This window comes from Pelophylax lessonae (assembly GCF_965119305.1).
Source record: "Pelophylax lessonae genome assembly, chromosome: 3".
Lineage (NCBI taxonomy): Eukaryota > Metazoa > Chordata > Amphibia > Anura > Ranidae > Pelophylax > Pelophylax lessonae.
The window spans coordinates 228253252-228261851 of NC_138770.1; positions in this window are offsets into that span (position 1 = coordinate 228253252).

Sequence of the window (8600 nt, forward strand, 5' to 3'; positions counted from 1 at the left end):
CTCTCTAACTCTCGGGCCCTTCGGTTGACCACCTGAGGCCGCATGGCAACTTCTACTGAGGAGGGGTAGCCGCCCCCTCACTCCGGGACCCCACTTTTCAGCTGAAAGTCCCGAGAACACGTGCATTTATACGGTATCCCATCATGCACCACTGCACTTTCCTCTGCCAATCACCAGAGCTGTACTAAATGCCTGTGCACTCATTTGTCAGGTTTCCTCCCACTGTCCAATATGCCTCCCTATTGAATCAGTGTAAAACACTTCAGACAAGCTGAGCTGCACCTGAGCACCATGAGCAGACCTCACTAGCAGATCCTGCTCTCTGGTAGGCAGAGAGCAATATTAATTTACCTGGCAATCTCTCTGGTAGGCAGAAAGACCCAAAAACAATATTCTCTCTTCTAGCACCTACCTAGGAGGGTGCTACATCAGTAAACAGGACAAATAGAGAGGGTGTATCTCCCTAATGGGGGCACAGGCAGCAATAAAAACTGATAGGTGTTCTGATTCATATTCACTCGATCCACAACTAAAAATAATGTTTTGCCTTTAGCTATACTTTAACCATTTGCCAACCACCAGCAATACATATACTGTCAGCTCTGTCCAACAAAGCAACATAACTGTACCTTGTTTTGCGGGACCGCTAGTGGGGGTGCGCACAACGCCGATTGGCTACAGGGGGTGCCAGTCAGTGCGTCTGGTGGCTGTGATTGCCCTTGGGCACCCGCGATCACTCCCCATTGAGACATAACGGTTGTCTGATTTTGTAAACACGGCAGACCGCTGTTCTGTCAGTTATGAACACTGGGATCCTGTGTTCCTCCTTTTTAGGAACACAGGTCTCTGTGTTTATGCAGCAATCCCATCCCCCCTACAGTTAGAAAGCACCCCCTAGGGACACATTCAACCCTTTGATCACCCCTGGTGTTAAACCCTTCCCTGCCAGTGTCATTAGTACAGTAGTAATGTAGTACTGTAGTAGTAGTAGTAGTAGTAAAGCGTTGCACGACTGCGCAATTGTCAGTTGAAATAACGCAATGCCGTATTGCAAAAAATGGCCTGGTTATTAGGGGGGAAAACCTTCTGGTCCAGAAGTGGTTAAAGTTTTACTAATGAATATAAATAAAGTGCACTGTCTAATATTCATACAGAAATTTGCATGTGATAATTACTGATATAAAAAAGTTGTATCTAAAGCAATATTTGGCATACATAGTTAGTGAAGTTGAAAGTCCATCCGGTTATACCAAAAAAAAAAAAAAAACAGTATTGAAAACCCAACCATACAATCCCGTATACACAATCCTATACCCGCTGTTGATCCAGAGGAAGGCAAAAATAAACCCCAGCAAAGCATGATCCAATTTGCTACTGCAGGGGAAAAAAATTCCTTCCTGATCCCCAGAGAGGCAATCGGATATTCCCTGCATCAACTTTACCTAAAAAAAAAAAAAAAAAAATGTTAGTACCCATTTATATTATGTACACCTAGGAAAGAATCCAGGCCTTTTTTAAAGCAATCTAGTGAGCTAGCCAGAACCACCTCTGGAGGCAGTCTATTCCACATTTTCACAGCTCTTACGGTGAAGAAACCTTTCCATATTTGGAGACGAAATCTGTTTTCCTCTAGACGTAAAGAGCGCCCCCTTGTCCTCTGTGTTGACCTTAAAGTGAACAACTCAACACCAAGTTCACTATATGGATCCCTTATGTATTTATACATGTTGATCATACCCCCCCTTAATCTCCTCTTCTCAAGAGAGAATAAATTCAGTTCCTCTAATCTTTTCTCATAGCGGAGGTCCTCCATGCCTCTTATCAGTTTGGTTGCCCTTCTGTGCACTTCCTCCAGTTTCCCGATATCCTTTTTAAGAACTGGTGCCCAAAACTGAACTGCATATTCCAGATGAGGTCTTACTAAGAATTTGTACAGGGGCAAAATTACATCTCTCTATCTGGAGTCCATGCCTCTGTTAATACAAGAAAGGACTTTGCTTGCTTTGGAAACAGCAGCTTGGCATTGCTATTATTAAGCCTATGATCTACCAGAACACCCAGATCCTTCTCCGCTATGGATTCCCCCAGTTCTACTCCACCTAGTATGTATGATGCATGCATATTCTTAGCCCCCAAGTGCATAACTTTACATTTATCAACATTAAACCTCAGTTGCCCAATGAAACAGTGCATTGAGGTCAGCTTGTAAGTTGGAGACATCCTGTAAAGAAGTTATTCCACTGCAAAGCTTGGTGTCATCTGCAAAGTTGAAATGCTACATTTAATCCCAGACCCTATATCATTCATAAAGATATTAAAAAGTGCGGGTCCCAACACTGAACCTTGGGGTACACCACTGATAACTTTAGACCATTCAGAGTAAGAATCATTAACCACTACTCTCTGAATTATATCTTTTAGCCAATTATCTATCCAATTACAGACCGATATTTCCAAGCCAGTAGACTTTACCGTACACATTAGCCGTGTGTGGGGAACTGTGTCAAACGCTTTTGCAAAATCCAAGTATACTACGTCCAGTCGTCCACAGTCACCCCTCCGTCCAAGGTTTTTCTTACCTCCTCATAAAAAGAAATCAGGTTTGTTTGACAACTTCTGTCTTTCATGAATCCATGCTGTCCGTTGCTTAAAATATTTTTTTCCAGCAAGAACTCATCTATGTGATCTTTTATTAAAGTCTCCAACATCTCCCCGACTATAGAAGTTAAACTAACAGGTCTATAGTTACTTGGCAAAGACTTTGATCCCTTTTTACATATAGGCACCACATTGGCCCTACGCCAATCCAGTGGTACTATTCCAGTCCTTAATGAGTCCCCAAAAGTTAGAAACAAAGGCTTAGAAATTACAGCGCTCAGTTCTTTTAGGATGCGTGGTTGGATGCCATCTGGTCCAGGCGCTTTATCCACCCTTAGGCCTCTTTCACACGGAGCGGACCGTATTGCGATCCGCTCCGGCACTTTTTTTTTTTTTACGGACACGGATGACACTTGTGTCATCCGCTCCGTATGTCCGCATATCATCCCATCCGTTTGAGGATGATATACGGACATAATGTATGTCTATGGTATTGCGGATGTCAGCGGATGACACCGCTGACATCCGATTTTGCATCCTTTCCATTTTTTAAACTGAAGAAAAAATAGGGTTCTGTTCCTTTCCAAAAAAACGGAAAAGAACTTAAAGGACGCAAATCGAATGTCATCCGCTGACATCCGCAATCCCATTGACATGCATTATGTCCATATATCACCTGCAAACGGATGGGTTGATATACGGACATACGGAATGCCCGTGTAAAAGAGGCCTTATTCTGTCTAAATATTTCTGGACCATAACCCTTTTGAGCCATTGTGGATCATTTGGGGCTGTGTCAATACTGTCCTCATTATGGTCATGAACTCCCCCATGCTCCTTTGTATATACTGTATCGAGCTGAAGAAAGTATTTAATAAATTTGCCTTCTCTTTGTTCCCAGTCACCCACACCTGATTATTTTGTAAAGGGGCTACATGCTCAGACATAACTTTTTTACTGATAATATATTTGAAGAATTTTTTGGGGGTTTGTCCTACTATCTTTTGCAATGTCTTTCATTTTGAATTTTTGCGTCCTTGATTTCCTTTTTACATATTCTGTTATATTCTTTGTAACAATTAAACAATGATAATGTTCCCTAATTTTTATATTTTATTAAAGCTCTTTTCTTTTTATCTATAGTTTTTTTTTTACTTTTCCTGTGAGCCACATAGGTTTTATTTTTAGCATTTTAAACGTATTACCCATGGGAATATACTTTGCAGTGAGTTTGCATAAAGTCTTTTTGAAAAATTCCCATTTCTGTTCTGTGCTCATCGATGCCAATATTCCCTCCCAGTCTAAATCCTGGAGAACAGCCCTCATCCTTGGAAAATGTGCTCTCTTAGAGTCGGTTCACACTAAGGCGACACGACTCCTTACTACTTCGGGGACGACTTGTGCATTACCGTGCACCACGACTTCGGAGCGACTTGCAGGGACTTCACATAATGGAAGTCTATGCAAGTCGCTCCGAAGTAGTACAGGACCCTTTTTCTAAGTCGGAGCGACTTGTGTTGCTCCTATTAGAACGGGTCCTGTAGCGGTCAATGGACCGCGAGGGAGCGCGGCTTGTCAGGCTGACAAGTCGCCTGACAAGTCGCGCTAGTGTGGACCAGCTCTTAAAGTTAAGTGTTTTTGTATTTCCTGTATGCGTTTTTTGCTTACAGCTAACATTAAATGAAATCATGTTATGGTCACTGCTACCCAGATGTTCTTTTATATGAACATTATTAATAAGCGCTGCATGGTTTGAGATTACCAGGTCCAACAGACCATCATTTCTAGTGGGGGCCTCAATAAACTGTGCCATAAAATTGTCTTGTAATAGGTTTATACATTTTTGCACTTTAACTGTTCCAGCTTTGCCATTACTCCAATTTCTGGGTAGTTAAAATCTCCCATTATTATCACTGTTCCAGCCCTTGCAGCCCTTTCTATCTGTGCTAGGAGCCGAGTCTCCACCGCCTCATTAATACTGGTAGGTCTATAACAAACTCCAATGATAATCTTTGTTTTACGTACATTTCAACCCATACTGCTTCAGACTCAGCACACTCTCCATCAACTAGGTCATCTTTCACACTCACTATGAGATCACTTCTCACATAGAGACAAACACCACCAACCCTCCGTTTTACCCTGTCTTTCCGAAAGAGAGCATAGCCAGGAATATTAATAGCCCAGTCATGTAAAAATGTGTGTAAAAACACAATGTGAAACAAAGTAACCTTTGTGAGATAAATAGTCAAATGACTTGAAAAATTAGAAGGATTCAGTCCCATAAGTGAAACAGTGACAGAAAGTCCACAGCCAGTGAAACAAAGTTAAAGAAAAAAATATTCCTCCACGTGCTCAGTGATCCACCTTCATGCTGATTGATAGATAATGGCCGCTTACCAAAAGGCTGCGGTCATGCAGCATAAGAGACTCATCCACACACAAAAAGGCTCAATACTGAACTCCGATACACATCAAGGGTCCAACAGTGGGAGCATATATTCAGTACGACAGGTTCACTCGGCAGTGGATGTGGTCTCATATGCAGAGAAAGGAGGAACTAATAGTGCATTATCTTCAAATAGGTTAAGTAAAAATATTTTGCACTTACATCCATCAAATGATTTTGGGACGTTCAAGAATAAAGGAGTGCACAGCCACCTACAGCGTGGACCGTGCAAAAGTGACGAGCACGGCTTCTCCGACCGACGCGTTTCCCCTTCTTACAGGCGTCAACTGGGAATGGAGTGTAGTGCGCGCCATCACTGACACTGCTTTAAAAACGAAAAGGAAGAAAACTTCAGGTAACACATACAGAGGAACCCCAGGGACCGGAAAAAAAAAAACTTCCACCCGGGCAATTTTGTTCTCTTACACCATTTTACCAGAAGTGATATCAAAAAATGCTTGGACCTAGTATCTATGATTCACAACAAACCAAAATAATCTTAACATGATGTATTTATCAATAAATTATTTAAAAGGCCAATCCTGCCGAAAAATTTTTTTTCAGTTTAAACAAAATATTCTTTCTAACTTAAAATGAAAAATGAAATAAAAAAGTATAACAAAATGATAAAAAAATTGATAAAAAAATAAATATACATATCGAAAAATTAATATATTAATCATTTTCTTAATTGGTAAAAAGTGAAAAATTACTGTACAAATAATATTTAAAAAATTATGTATAAAAAAAATATCTATGAAATATAATAAAATATAACAGTTGGGGCTGCTATAGCCACTAGCAATAAGTACTATCTTCTTCCGCCCGCCCCCCGCCGGGAGCAGACAATTTCTGATTCCCCTGTCAACACTGTCCGTGTTAATAGGAGAACCATGCAAATTAATAGGTTGCAGGAAACATTTACACCATGTATGTCCAACCTAAGTGTTGAACTTCCAGCTCTAAAAATTACACTAGTACACTGCAAACAGAGAAAGCTATGCAGGTCACTTTTACTCCACTATATTGAGTCCCCTGTTCTGTTCCTGTGCCAATGACTCTGCAAACAGCGCCACACACACACTGACACACGCTGATACACTGACACACTGACACACCTGGCTGGGCAGGGAAGGTTAATATCAGGTAGCTGTATATAAAACCCAATGAGTCAAGGTGCATAGACACCAAGAATGACACATCAACTGATTAAGTATTAGCAAAAAGTATATTGTAATAGGGTGAACAAAGAAATTGGTAATAGTACTGGTTAAACAGTAAGATAACCATACTGCAATGAATAAGGAATAGGAGTAATATGCTGCAGAAACAACAATTATAAAACACAACCCCCTGCTGAACCCTGTGCTGGGAAACTCTGACTAGGTATACCACAATAACTGCTTAGCAATCACAAATATACTACTCTATTTCTTCTGCTGGCCAGCTCATTGGGGCTCAGCCATTATAGTGGAACACTCAAGGTATTGTCCCTGATCTAATGCAGGCACTATCACTGTGTTTCTTGCAGATGACCCTGTCCCTCTTTTATCCAGATGTAATGCAGGGTTGGCCAGCAGCCTCTTACTCCTATATGTCAGCAGGAGTCAGTGTGCTCAGCATATGGGTCCTCAATTATGCAGCAGACTCAACCTGCATCCAGGATTTCCTCCGATGCTCTGGAATAGCTGCTGCCACTGTCTCCCAGGTGCAGGGGTCCACCTGAGCCTAAGTTTCTCTGACAGTGCTCTCTCTGTCCTCTCACCAGCTTGTTTATACCATTACAACACTCCCCTTCCTATTGACCACAGTGCAGCTGGGAGTTGAAGTCGAAGAACAAAATTATAGTGCAGCCTAAATCTCTTTGGGAACTACATTTCCACAGTCCCCCACATTTCCTCTCAGTATCTAGCAGTTCACATCCTCAGTTAGCCCCCTAGTGGATGGAGGGCAGCCTAACACTTGCTGCTCTATTTTCTGCAGTAGACGTTATCTCCTGTGACTGTGCCTATCCACTTGTCAACCACAATAGGTATATATACGTTGCAAGTATGCAAGTGGTTTACTGGCAATAACCCTGGTATTTTTTTTCCAGGCTGCGGCTGGCTTTCTCATTAAAGCAGTCCGCGTGGCTCATTAGCAACTGGATTGCTTTCAGAAGCGACTTGAGGGGACGTCACCACCCTCCCGCCCCTTGCCAATAATTCTCAGGCTTACCGTTTTCACCGGCGTGCCCGAGAAACAATCTGATTTTGGTCACAGAGGTGGACAGAGACCAGATCATCCCTGATCACCTGTATGGCTTTGGAGGACTAGAGGAACATCATGACCTCACTTCCGGTCTAGGGAGAGAGCAAACACATATTTTTTTTTTTTTTTAAGCAAAAGATCCATTTTTTTTCAACTTTTACTTTTTAAAGTGTAAAGTAGAGATTTGGGGTATTTTTTTTACCCCTAGATCTCTCCATAAAGAGGACCTGTAAATGTATGTATGTTTACATTCCTTGTAATAGAAATAAAGGTGATAAAAAAATAAATAAATAAAGGGACTGTTTAACCACTTCTCCTTAGGTGGACATCATATGATGTTCTGGAGTTAAAGTGGTTAAATCTGAATGAAGCCTGCAGCTTTTTCTGCCGGCGGTTCCCTGTCATGTAAAAACAATCAAATTTCTCCATAAAGAGGACCTGTCATGCTCTAATCCAATCACAAGGAATGTTTACATTCCTTGTAAAAGGAATATATGTGATCAAAAAAATGTAAGGGGAAAGTGTCATAATGAAAAAATAAAATTAAAATAAACAATAAAAATAAATAAATTCAATGCGCCCCCGTCCCTGCGTGCTTGCTTGCAGAAGCAAACGCATATGTACATCGTGCCTGCATATGTAAACGGCTTTCAAACCACACATGTGAGTTATCGCCACGAACGTTAGAGTGAAGCACATTGAATCATCGCCTATTTAAGTACCGAAGTTTGGCGTCCTTCCACAAAAAAAAGAAAAAGTGTTTGAAAAATTGCTGTGCAAATATTGTATGACATAAAAAGTTGCAATGACCACCATTTTAATCCCTAGGGTCTTTGCTAAAAAAAAACATATATAGTGTTTGGGGGTTCTGAGTAATTTTCTAGCAAAAAAAAAAATTGGATTTTGACATGTAGGAGAGGAGTGCCAGAATAGGCCTGGTATGGAAGTGGTAAAAAATAAAATAAATAATTTACAAAAAAAATATAAAGCGCCCCCATCCACCTGTGCTCTCACACAGAAGCGAACGCATACATGAGTCACGCACGCATATGTAAACGGTGTTCACACCACACATGTGAGGTATCACCAAGAGTGTTAGAGCGAGAGCAGAAATTTTAGCACTAGAGCTCCTCTGTAACTCTAAACAGGTAACCTGTAAACATTTTTAAAGCATCACCTATGGAGATTTTTAAGTACCGTAGTCTCTTACATCATTCCACGAGTGTGCGCAATTTTAAAGTGTGACATGTTAGGTATCTGTTTACTCAGCGTAACATCATCTTTCAAAATGTAAAAAAAAATT